Raw genomic sequence first — 13,616 nt, forward strand, 5'->3', positions numbered from 1 at the left:
TAGAGTAGCTGGGAATCTGGCAGCTCATACTCTAATTTATAAAGTCACCTCAAGACACTTAAATATTCAGGAAGCTTTGCCTCATGGAGTATCACATTCTGTATTCTGTATTTCCATAATGAACTAAAGTTGCTGTTTTTTCCTTCCCGTAACTGTTACAAGTGTCTGGATAATAATAATACTTGCCATCTGCTATAACACATGCATGTCAAAAGTAACTTGTTCATAGGTACTTTACTATAAAGAAAGGAAGGAGACAGTATTGGTCTGCTATTTTATAAACAAATGTATGTACACATATGTACGTATGAACAGTATTCATGAAAAAGAACAATTGATTAAAAAGAAAAAAAAATAACTACAAGTTTTATCTTGTATGTATGGATGTTAATTATAATACTGATGCTCTCTGTTTTCTCACTGCCATTTTCAGATATTTATCATGGGGATAACAGAAGAAATCTGCTGAGTGCCTCAATCCACTAGCTTCTGCAGGCGTGCAAATTGAGGTAAAACACAGCAAATTATTTCAGGAGAAGGTGTAGGATGAGGCCTTAATATGACCTGGACAATTTGAAAGTAATTACTTTAATCTCTTTTAATTCTTTTTTTTTTTTTTTTTTAAATTGACTTTTTCCTAACCACCTTATCTCTGCAGTGATCCTTGGCTCATCAAGCTTTGCTCAACATTTTTGTATTCAAATAGACTGCAATAAGTCAGTCTAAAATAGAAAAAAAACTCAAAGAATGAAGCATAGTTTTTTTCAAGCCTCCTTGCTTCTATTTTCCATTTGGTAAAGTACAAAATTAATGCACATGCTCAAGATCTGACATGCTTGTATGTCTTGGAATATAAAATCATATCCTTGGGCATTTTTCTGTCCCATCCTGATGTGCTGAGGTCAATCAGTCACTCAAAAAATATTGTCCCATTACTAAAGGTCTGAAATTCTGGGTACATGCTATTGATGTGGGAATGAGCAGCAGACATTTTCTTTTCTGGAAGTTAGGCTACATGATCACAGTGGTTTCAAATCACAAGAATCTATAAGAGGAAATGCACTGCTCTGATCTGGATCTTAGCTGGAGCTGTATTTGGAACATCTCTGATTGTAAGTGATGATTCTATGAAAACGTTATTATCTTTCATCTCTGATTTTAAGAGATGTTCTATGAAATCTATGAAATATATACATATATATTAATTTCAGCCCTGCTGAGTGTCCCAGCCACAGGCCAGTGCCTCATCATGTGAGGCACTATATAGATATGCAGTAAAAGAAGCCCTGACCCCATTTCCTAGCAGAGAAATAGTGCTTGGCAGATCACTGCTCTCTTCTTCATCTCAATTCATTTCTACTCCTGGGCCCTAAAGACAGTTACATATCACACAACAGTTCACCATGTTAACACTTAATTTAAAGACAGTTTTGTGGGTCAACAATCAGGGGCAATTGCCAGAACTTTAGATTATAAGAGAAGTGCCCTTCTAGAGTAAGTTATGTAGTAAATCAAGTAAATTCACATGAATGTGAGAGGAGAGGATGTCCAGACCTTGACTGGATGTAATGTGAACCTTCTATAAAATACTGACCAAAACATACTTATTTTTTTTTTCCCACTCCTGTGGGAAAAATACTCCCGTATATTTGATATTTTCTTTAACTAGCTTAATCTGTGTTGGGGCAGAGGGACAGAGTCCTCTATGCCTAAGTGCTTTTGCAATCTCTGTCCAATTAGTTGTCATTCTTTCTGGACAAGACTTTACCATGCCACCCTGGGGAATTGTTGCAGATGTGATGGGTAACTGCGTTTTCAATTATTATGAAACAGCCAGGAGGAAAAAACTGGCTTTTGGGTCCTGGTTTGACACTTTGGCTACTGCAACATGTTGATTCTCTGGAAAGTATTACCAGTGACAAATGACTGCCAATTACATAGTTGCTGTTCCTATATACAAAACATACCTTGCACCCAAAATTTAGAAAAACCAACCTACAAAATAAATAATAATTAAAAAATCTTTATTTGAATCGGGCTGGAAGGACAACTTCCAGCACTGTAGAACTGACTGGATCTGCTCTTCTGAAATAAATCATCAGTTCTCAAGTGACTTGAATGTAAATACATGCATTTATCTTGCTTAACTTTAAACCTACTGGCTTGGGGCAAGTGTCTGGGAAGTATGACTGGGCAGATTTTGACAACAGTTGTAGCTTGATTTGCAAGTACACCACAATAAGAAAGAGAACCTTGGAAATTCAGTTTAATACAATTTATGCCTTACTTTAAATTTCACTCCTTAAAGGAAAAACATGTTTCATAATGGACTGTTTCTAAATAGAACAGGAAAAAAGCAGAATTTAAAAACCATACTTTTTATACTTATTATAAATTGGCCTGCCAAGTGGTGAATCATTTGTAGAGTGGAAGGTTAAACATACAAAATGTAAAATAGCATCTCTAAAATGTTAGGAACAGCAAGATTCAAATACCGAATAATGTTTCTGATTGTAGCTAGAGCTTGAACTGAAAAACATTAAACAATTGCTGAAACCGTTTGACCCCACCAAGCTTGTAAACAAAATGCATTTTATGTTTAAATATGTCACCACTTCCCCTGATGGCATTAAGAAATTTTGGTAAGGTGTCTGTAAATGTGAGTGTATTCGGCTTGGCTTCTCCCTCCTTGGTAGTCAGTGGTACAATTACTTTCAACTAAGAATGAAGCACAACAGCTGCTAATTTAAATTGTTTGCTCATCTCACTTGCACTCCCTGACGCTCCATGTTAGGTAGTCTTTTTTAGAGGAGTACATTTTTACTGCATTGACTGTATAAAGTGGGTCTTCCTACAATATTTGTATAAATAATTTTAAATTTTATGGTTTGTCTGTTGTCTGTAGTGTAAAGTTACAGCCCCAATATCATCTGGACTAATTCATCAAACTTCTGAGGCTGCTATATGAATTTTGTCACTCTTTCTGGCTAGTGTTGAAATACTCAAAGAGATGGTGTTGCAGATTTTCTTTTCTGGTGTAGTTAAATACGATGGCTGTGTGCAATCACTGCCTTTTTCCTTAGCAAAGCAAGAACTACCAGAACTCTAAGAATGATTTTCTAGAATTTTGCCTGCATTAAGGCTATCTGAGCCTGAGCTGGAATGATTTATACTTATTGTGGATCATCATAAAGGGACATTTCCTTATACATATCACATCAGCCTACATGACCTGGAAGGATTTGAAAAAAGCAACCATGATGGTTCAAAGACATCGTGTTATAGGATTGCTAGTGCACAGGAAGTTCATTATCTGACTTAATCCCTTTTAAAGCTCCCTTACCTTCTACTTTCCTTTAATCTCCTATCTTAAGAGAAGGAGTCCCTGGGTTCCTGCCTTAATTTATCTTACGTATAAATTTCAATGTGTTGGAAGAGGCCAGAGTCCTTGGGTACTGATCAAGGCACATACAGCAGTAGTCCAATACAGCTTTTATCAGATGTGCCATGCATTAGCTCTCTTTCAGAAAAGAAACACCCTAACGATGTTGCAAGATACAGCCTTCATAGGAAGAAATATGGTGGTTCTTACCATTATACAAAGGAGAAAAAAACTACTTTATTTTACAGTGAGAAATACAGACATGATTGTGTTTTATGACAGTAGAACAAACAGAGCTTCAAAGAGCTTCTGGAAGGAAGGACTCAAATGATAAATAAACACAGGGCAGATAGACTGACCTTTCTTGATAGGAAAATGAAAACAAAACAAGTTCAGGAAATTTTGCAGGAGATGGTTCACTGACCAGCATATAAAAGGGTCATAGCATCATCTGAGAAGGAAGTTTTGCTGGATTTTTGAAAAGGTTTCAGGTATAACCTACTAAATGAGGCATATTAGGCACTGCAGGAGCAGTTCGAATTTGCTACAGCCTGTGCAGTTACTTTTCAATGGATAAATAGAGATATGTGGGCCAGCATGAGCGTGATCAGTGGAGATCTGTCTAGAAAAGCAGCTGAGGTTGGTTGTTTATTTCGAAGAATGACAAACCTATAAATGCACTTGAAAAAGTAATCAAAATGAGAAATATTTGCACACCTGTCTCAGCTGTTTTTATAAATATTTATTAAACTTACTTTACACAATATACAGTTAGTGAAATCAAACTGTAAGGTGGGACACGCCTATCATGGTCTGTAATGCTGAATCTGAAAAAGACATTGGTGAATTGAAATGACCCCAAGCATTATAAAACATTTCTTTCAAGAATGACAGCTGATTTCAAAACAGTAATGGCTTCTCAGGTGGATCCCCAATGTATAAGAGAACTGCCAAAAGGAATGCTATCTAAATTAGAAAATCAGCCGGCAGAAAGACCGGCAAGGATACATGACCCTGGCCATATGCCAGATTGGAGCTGAGTCACTTGGGCCTCGCCACAATGTCAGTGATTACAAAGAGCAGAAGTAAGCAGTTCTGCGTCTGATGCATGGCTTAAATTTGGAAATCCATTCCCCTCCGCCTGTCTGCTTACTCTGTTTCATCTGGAGTATCAAAGAACAGTATTGTGCATGTAATTGCCTCTTGTATATGCTTCCCTGTGACTCAGCGTTTGTGGCAGGTCTATTTTCAAGATTTTGGCGTAGTCTTTTGGCACTGCAGGAATGCTGGTCCAATGACAGATTCTCACAGTACATGGCAAAAACAGTCTCTATTTCCAGAACAAGAAACATGTGTTGGTACAGGAGAAGGTGGCTTTGGGTAACCTTGCAGATTTCGGAATCCAGGCAAAAATGAAATTCACACTTGTTCTTAACTGTCAATGTTTTGCAACAGTTATGACATCATCTGTTCAGAGAATTCAGGTGACATTCATTTTGAACATGGAATTTGAATTCCGTTTTCATTCCCTCGCACAGACTATGTACATTGGAGTTCACTGTTTATTTCATCCCCTTCTCCAGACTGCAGCTATTCAGGAACGTAACACAAAAAATGCTATCTGACACTAATGACCTTACTTGTAGCATGCAAAACAAAAGCAGAACAGTAAAATAAATGAAGGCAATGGGGGTGTCAGTGAGGAAGATGACTATCAGAGATTTGACACAAAGGTGACCTGTTTGCTCCTCTGACTACCGTAGAGCTAATTAAACACAGCATCTCTGGAAATAAAGTGCTGCAGAGAGAGTAAGTAGTCAGTTGCTATCACTGCATATGTCACTTGGGATTATGATTATACCCATTGCTAAAAGGCAGTTGAATAAGCAAATGTTGTTTTGCAGGAAGTAGGAAAAAAATTCCATCCACTGTACTGTACACCCAGACATGAAATGTATAATTCTGGTAATGAGCACTGGAAGTACGAGCTATGTTTTAAGCTATTTGAGTTATATTTTAAGCATCCCTTCCCCCACTCTGGTTAAAGAGAAGGGGAAATGATTTTATGTAACAAATGTTTTTTCTTGGTACAAGTATATCTAAGACTTTATGCCAAAAACTGCCTCAGTTCTATAAAGCTTTTGTGTTTTATTTTTATTATTATTATTTTTTAATGCTATGGTGTCATTTCAAGATTTTCACTAGCAGTGAGGTTACCTTTAGTCCCAGCACCCAGTCTGGAGAATGCCCTATGGAGAATTCCTGCAGGGAATAGATTTGAATCACGGAAGACTTAAATTCATCTTTGCCTTTACGTTTATGACGTTCACGCAGTCTTTCCTGGGATCTGAAAGGCCTGTTTGCAACCCAAACCGTCGTAGCTGTGAGTTATGCCTATGAAACAATGAGCCATGTTTGAATCTCATCCAAGCTCATATCTGGGGGGCATCTGTGGATTTCAAGGAGGCACTGGGTGGCTCTGAGCTTTCCCAGTCCCTGCTGGGGGACTGCTGCTCCACATGGGCCCAGCTGCCCGGGTGCTGGCTGTGGCCTTGTACAGGCCCTGCTGGGCCTTTCCCCCTTCCAAAGGGCCCCAAAGCCCCACGCTTTGCCACATTCCTGCTACAGGATGGGGTTGCGAGGCTCCAAGCAGTGCTTGAGAGCTGTACCAGTGACAGAGACATAGCTGTCCTGCTGTGCTGTACCGAAGGCTAAAAGCTGTAGGTTTCTTGCAAAGCATTACAAAGGCCTTCCTCCTTGCTTCCCCATATGTACATGGGAAGATCAGTCCCCTTACTCCCCATGCTCGAGGTGGGGTGAGCAAAGCAGACTGAACTTGTCCTAAACTTGTCCTGCTGCTGTTTCTGGTGCGGTGGGACTGTGGTCTGTAGGGTCAGGAGAAGGCAGTGTGACATTTGAAAAGTCTGGGACAAATTGGCCTGCCGCAGCGGACATGTTATGTGTGGGCACGGCTTGCCTTGCTCTGCAATGAGTGTAATGTTTTATCGTGCTTCCCCTGAGCTAGCTCATTGAGGTGAAATTGAAGCCTGTTTCCCACTTCTAAACGCTCTCTGATTCTTCAACTATTTTCAGCACTCTCCTGGGTCTTCTTCAAATATGTATCTAAATCAAACAATCTCTTACCTCTTTGTTGTTCTCTTCCTCTGGCATCATTTTTGCTCGATGGCTCTCCCCTCTCAGCCCCCCGTGCTGCTGTGCCTTCCTTGTGTGCCTGTTACCATGGCCAGGGACAGTTCACAGACCATCAGTGATACTGCAGTATGTGGGCAGAAGACATGCAGGAAAGCAGATCAAGGGGGTTGTAAGCTGCAGATCTGCTGGATAACTAACTGTATTTCACATATGAAGCACAAAGACTTAAATTCCCTTTTATCCCTTTTCTTGCTCTTGATTCAGGAAATGGAATAGGGAGGAGAAGGCCACTTCTTTCCTCATCTTTGGGACAATTCGTGGTTTTCTCCTTGTCCAGCTAATGTGGGGGTTAGATTTGCTACTTGAAAGGTTACTTCTGGCTTAACTGGAACACTGTGTACTCCTGCCACAGGCACCTTCTGAAGTGGATGTTTAGTAAAGCCTATGCCAGACAAACTCCATATGCTAAGATGTTTTTCCAAAGGCTATTTTAGCAGCACGTGCTTTCTTTAGCTACTGTAGTGCAATAAAAAGACATGCTGTGACTCAAGTCTGAGGTCGGCAGTGCCACATCTTCCTGCTTCTGTCAGTGGAGGGAGCTGAAGTATGCACAGGAATTGGGAAGGGAATATATTTTTTCCATTTCTCACAGAAGAGGAGAATCTTGATTTATGCCACTCATCTTTAAATACTGTCCTTACACAGGAAAGCACATTGCTTAATTTTGTGTTGTTCTTTTTGTCATCCACACTAAAAATTAAAGTAAACAAGAAACCTGGAAATTAGGGAATGCTTGTAACTGCTACATTTTCTTTCTTTTTAAGATGTAAGATAATTCTAAATTGAAATTAGAAAAATCATTTTAAATCATTTTTTAAAATAAATGGCAATAATTTTTTATGGTAGTGATTTTTTCCATGCCAAACTCTCTTAATTTATAGTAGCATCAGGAATAAAATACTCTCCTCCTCATTTAAAACTTAGAGATTCTGGCTGCAGTAAGAATTGAGGTGCTAGGCTCTACACTTTGCTTGTGTGCCTTTTCTGCCACATGCACAGCAGGCTACTTTATTCTTGGTGCATGGTGTCTGCAAACAGATGTCTGATCACATGGTGCAGGCAGAAATTTTAGTACTTAATTTAATGAAAGGTCAGGTCACATATGAAGAGACTACTGGTTGCATTTTGGAAAGAGATGAGAGACTGTCAATGGACCCTCTCTTGAGTAGGGATACATTTTCTGTGGGTATCCTTTATTAAACTCTTTGGCAGTTTGTGGAATATACCCACGAGTGATGAGATGGGTGAGACTCTGAGTGTCATTGCCTTGACTGCTCAGAGAATTGCATTAGCTGCTGTAAACTCTGCCAGTCCAGACCCTTGTGAGGCAGCCGCTTTTTGATATAACTCAATTTTCTGCACCCTGTGTATTTTGAATGTAGTAGATACGTTTCTCCCATTGTGTATCTAAATGCCCTCTCTATGTGAAATCACAGGTTAATTGTGGGGAGAAGGGGAGCAATTTTTTGGTCTAAGTTGTTATCTTAATTTCTTCAGAAGCATTCCTGGACTCCTTTCTCACAGGTTATTCTAATATATTTCTTTAAAACTTTTACCATTTTGCATTAACGGTGGTGTGAATTCATTAATACTGCCATATTATATGTAGAAACTCACAAGGTACTTAATTGCCGTTGAAGATATTCTTATGCAAATGCCACATTTTTGAAGTGGTTGAAGCTCTGCTGAGGAGGTAGATCAGCTTCTATTATACCACACAACAGATTTCTTTTATATTTAGATTTTCTCTCCAAGAAGAGAGTAATACTTTTTTTTTTTTTTTTTTACTTTTTTTTTTTCTACTATGTACTAGCTGAAAATTACTTAACTATGAAAATGCACTACTCTTTTTGGATTGTCAAAATTAGATATTTTCTAATGAGGAATTAATAGGTCTGTTGTCTATTTTATTAGCAATTGCATACCCAGGCAAAGGGAAGTTGTTTTAAAGAAAAAAAAAAAAAAGCTTGGGTGTTTTATTTGATGTATACGTGGGTGAAGTAGAAAGAGGTAGAAATTAGCGTTTAACCACTTGGGCTCATTCTTCCAAAGCCTGCTGCCATGGGCTGTAGACTGGCAGCTCCTGGCTGATCAGAGGAGCCTTGCCCCCAGGTCTCGCAGTGTCCCTGCGGTGCACTGGCAATGCAGTGTTTTGGCCTGCGCCACCTTCTCCATGACACAAACACAGCAGTGCGGCGCTGTCTGGACCTGTCAGGGACATCCCCATGTGTGGGGATCGCGGGCAGAAAGTGGCAGTGCCCTGCTCTGCCCCCAGCTTTTGTCTTGTTGGCATGGCCCTGTTGCTGGAGGTGGTGTCGGGCCAGGGGCTGGAGTCTCTGCTGTTTGTCTCTGCCATGTTGCGTGACCAGACGTGCAGTCCACCTGTAACTTCTATCATGTGTTTTGGTACATGATGGTGTCTCTGTTGTGCTGTGCAATGATGCAAGTCCAATGACAATGGAGAAATTTTTAAGAATAATGCATTAGTTTTAAGAAAAGAGAAAACAAAACAAAACAAACAAAAAGCTGGCACACTTAAATGGCTCTCTGTGGAGAATGAGTTTGTATTGTTTCTTTATTTTAAAAACTTGTGTAAACTGTGGAGGGGGTCTTGTGTGTTCTTGAAGTTCCCTTTGATGTTTACAGAATAAAAATAAAACAGCAGGAGGTACTGACTTTGAAAGGTACAACTTCTAGGCTGTCACCAGGCTGGAAGGGTAATTTTAGTTTTATTTCCTTCATTGAACCAGTATTTCTAGGTGACAGACTTGCATTGCTGTGTCTGAGTAGTGCTGGGCTGATCTTTGAGCTATATCCAGACAGGTGGCAGAATCTGCGTTGTTTAACCCTGCTTGTAATCTTGAAGGACCTTTTCTTTTCCATTCTAGATGTTTGTTTTGAGATGCATGGTATGTTGTGGGTTCTTTGCATGTATAGGATTACAACTGCTTTAAAATCTTTTGAGTAATTTGAAAAAAGGAATTATTATTATTATTATTTTTTGTCTAAAGATGGAAAAGAGTTAAAATTTCTGTAAGAAAAGGAAATTTTCAAAGTGTCTTTACCATAATGGTACAGAATGGTAGAGAGATTCATTAATACAGGCAGAAAATCTCCTGATATGTAGCAAAAAATCTCGTTATAGGTCAGTTTTACAAGCTACTAAAAGTTTGAAAATCAGAATGATTTTGGAAGTAAAGCTATTGGCGTAAGTAGATGTGTCAGCTCTTGCAGGGGATGTGATTGCAGATGTATGTAGGAGGAACAGTAAATCCTCGTCCAGAGAGGAATTCTTTTAAGCCTTTCTGCAAACAAGATGAAACAAACAAGGTAATACACTTGTTTCAGCATTCATCACGTTTGGCTTAACTAAAAGCAGTGCTTTAAGACAGTATTATAATACATCCACGCATTAGATTATATGCCATCAGAAGTAGAAATGGGTGGGAAAATGCCCTTCCCATCCCATGAGATCTGAGCTCTGAAAACTTTTCCTGTTCAGGAACAGAATTAATTTTGAATTTGTCAAAGTGGGAGCGCTTTTTCTTTTGTCTTTTTGTTTATTTCAAATTCCACTGTCAACATCGTGTGCAGAAACAGCACCACGAAAGCCCTGTTTAGGGCTCATAGAGTTGGGACATTGGGGGTTCAACTTTTAAATTCCTTCTCTGAGTCCTGCAGAGCCTGGGGGTTTTGGAGTACGTCACAAATTCAGGGTGTGAGTTTAACTGCTAGATTGTAAAGGCTCACTTCAACCGTGTGGTTTTGTTGCCTGCTTTTGAAAGACCTCTTTTTCTCTCTGGATACTGATGCTTGTGAGACAAACACAGCATCCTGGGGGGCTGTGCTTTGTGAAGCACTGTGTGCTCATCCGTAATGGATGTCTGCAACTGCACATTGCACAAAGCTCAATGTGTCATCTTGCTGGGTATCTCCAGTGGCTCACCACCTGCCCAGCAAGACTTGGAAGCTTTGCTGCAATGGTGTGAATGTCCCTTCTACTTTGGAAGCTTTCATCAAATAAAGAAAAGAAAAAAACCCAAAACATAAATTTGGGGGACAAGGAGAAAAGATTTGTTTACAACCTGAATAATGACAAAGCATCAGAACATAGAAAACTTTATTTTGGAAATATTATGGTGGTTCCATGTGCGGGTAATTCCTGATACTCTTCTTTACATCATACTTTATGGTGTGGATAGACTTTCCATGATGCCCTGTGCCTCCCAAGTAAAGCTGTGAAATAATATGTACAGGGGTGCTGGAACCTAAGTTACTCTATTACACTATTAGCTCCTGTCTTTGCTCTTTAAGCCAAAAACCTTTTGTATAAATTCAAGTCTGACTTTGCCATAGTTTGATGCTTTCCATGAGCAGTCAACTTCTTTATTTTGTTTTTCCAAATGAGAACGGTTTAGATGAAGAACATCGAGTTTTGTTGGCCATGAAACAAGGAAGAGTAGTGTCTCAAGAGAAAAGCTCCTATGTTTTAGAAGGAAATGTAAAGAAAGATGTGCTAGAGACACTTCTGATATATTTGAATTTTCTGTGATGAGGAGAAACTAAACAAAGTGGAGTTTTGACTTAATTGATATACCAAAGACTTGGAAACAAAAATACCAAATAAACACTGTTGAAGTAGCAGCTGACTGTTACTCAGGTAAGTGTGTGTATGAGACATAAGCCTAAATGGACCAAAATGGAAACATACGGTAAATTTCTTCCTCTTCCTCTTCCTTTGGAGTATCTTTAGATAGTGGAGACGTAGTTGGATTCCAAGGTTCAATGTCTGTTAATGCCTGTGTACAGCAGGGAAAATACACAATCTAGGAAGGGCTAATTAACCAGGCTGAACCTTTTGGGCAATGACAAAATTCTGTTTTGCTGCTGCAGGACTCCAGTCCCAGTTGTTGCTGCTATTACAGTTTTTGCTCTTGTTTTCTTAAAGCTTGGGAGTAAAGGTTGCATACCATTCTAGGAGCAGTCTGAGAATGGGATGTAGGAGCAAGACTGAGCAGCTAGTGAAGCAGTAACAAGAAAAAATCCAGCATGCAGAAGTACTGCTTCTGTTTATAGAGGGAGGATTATGACAAGTGAGGTGTATGTGCTGCATGACTGAAGATCAATATGAATTCCATCTCCTTACAGATGTATTGATCTTGAACACATACATCACTCATTGTAATCTCCCTGCTGTAACTGGCAAACAAAACTATTAAAAACTGGGGTGGCAGGATTGTGAGTTTAGAGATTAAAGAAGAAAAATGTTAAGAAGTGCTCAATTCTGATCTTTGGGGTGTGAAAAGGACAAGGTTGTCTGCTATTGTGACCAGGTTGAATATAACAGCTAAGTGACTCATTGATTTCAAGCACCTACCCTGTAAAATATTTTGGTTTATATCATGTAATCTTCCTTTCCATTAACCAGAACTGAATCACTTTATAAGCAGCTTGAGTTTAGTGTATCAGTCAAAGATTGATTGTGTCTAGAAACTTAATCGTGTGGAATACTAAGCTGCGATAATTGTCTATGGTTGGGGGGACTCTTTACAACTTTTCGAAAGTTGAGAGAGAGTAAGGAAGATACTGTAGGCATTGCAATGAATTTCTATGTGGCTTTTTCTCTCTCTTTTTTTTTTTTGTAAGTGACTTTCAGTAAAGAGCAAAGATTTGAAATTCTTTATAGTACTAGTCTTGCCTCTTCAGAAAAGTTAGTAATAGCAGTAGGAAGAATTGAGCCTGTATAAATCAGTTACAATCAAGGAATAAAACCAAATGACATCTCTGGCTTTTGAGTTAGTTTTTATATTGTACAGTTCACGTGGATGAATATAAGCAGATAAGTACCTGTGGTGAAAACACATGTACTTAATCTTTTGTAGAATGTAAGATTTATTATAGTTTTAAACCCTTTCTTTCTCAGACCAAGCTAACCTTGTCCAAAGAAGTGGCTTCCTAAGAAAAGCTGCAAGCATGTTCGCTGACTGTTAGAGTGCATAGGAGGAAAGGATGTGTTGGCCAGGGCACTAGTGCAGGACTTGAGTAATATGCTTTGTTATCTGTTTGCACAGTTACTGCTATCCCCATTTCGCAGAAGGGAGACAGATGATGGAATTATGTCAGTGCAGTATTTAACAAGAATATGAGGAGATGAATGCAAGGACTGACACACGGATGGTACTGGGAAGGGTCCACAGGTTGCTTTACATAGGAAGCTTAGAGGTATTTCGTATTAATATGAAGGAGCCAAATGCATCATTCCTGTTGAGCAGCATGAGCAGTGTCTAGATGCTGTTCACGTTTTCTTTCCTCTTAATCCCTCCCCATATTTTCTTAGATGTATATGTAGTGGTCTCCAGAGAGAGTGTCTTTCTGTACTGTGTTGACCCCGTGTCTTGCTGCATGTGAATTATTCAGTATGTGAACTTTACATTTGGGGAACCAGTCATACAAGGAGAAACTATTTCACTTGAATATTCACCGAACAAATGTGCTGAGAGCACAGCCTAGCAGCTCTAAGAACTTTGAAGTTTGTGACTTACTCTGAGCTAGCTGATGCTGGATGATGCTTATGTAAACAGACATGGAAGATAAAACAGGAGCATTGTTTACAAAGATTTAAAATTTAAAGGCTCTGGTTCTGGTGTATGGGACCTGTCCTAGAGCTTCTCAGCATTTTGTGAAAAATGGAATATTGCTAGTCAAAAATGAGGGCTGGGATGTCACCTGACTGGTGAGGATGGGCAGGTAGAGAAGTGTGATGCTGGCTGTGACTGCAGAAGTGTCCCCTGTCGCCTTGACTATCTTGAACCCGCAGTCTGTCCAGCTTCAGGGCTTAAGCAGGGCAGCTACAACCACAGTCCATGCAGAAGTCCTGAATTTGGTACAAGGAGTTGTACTTTCACAGGCTTTGCTGAAATCTCCATGTGAATGATCCCCTGCAAAATGCTGGTTAATGACTCTACCATGTGCAAAAGGGAAGTAGAGAGAATACAGAAAATAAGGGATGTCAGGAAGTATA

At 39.4% G+C, this 13,616-nt stretch overlaps 1 protein-coding gene across 1 annotated transcript in view; it reads left to right on the plus strand.

Annotated features, from left to right (window-relative positions):
- Positions 1 to 13,616, plus strand: part of LOC106037701 (uncharacterized) — a 479,206-nt gene that overhangs the window by 35,738 nt on the left and 429,852 nt on the right. Inside the window, exon 3 of the transcript XR_010834890.1 lies at positions 434 to 509. The gene's annotated coding sequence lies outside the window, so the exon portion shown is untranslated. The remainder of the gene's footprint in view (positions 1 to 433; positions 510 to 13,616) is intronic.

Source organism: Anser cygnoides, chromosome 13, assembly GCF_040182565.1.
Source record: "Anser cygnoides isolate HZ-2024a breed goose chromosome 13, Taihu_goose_T2T_genome, whole genome shotgun sequence".
Lineage (NCBI taxonomy): Eukaryota > Metazoa > Chordata > Aves > Anseriformes > Anatidae > Anser > Anser cygnoides.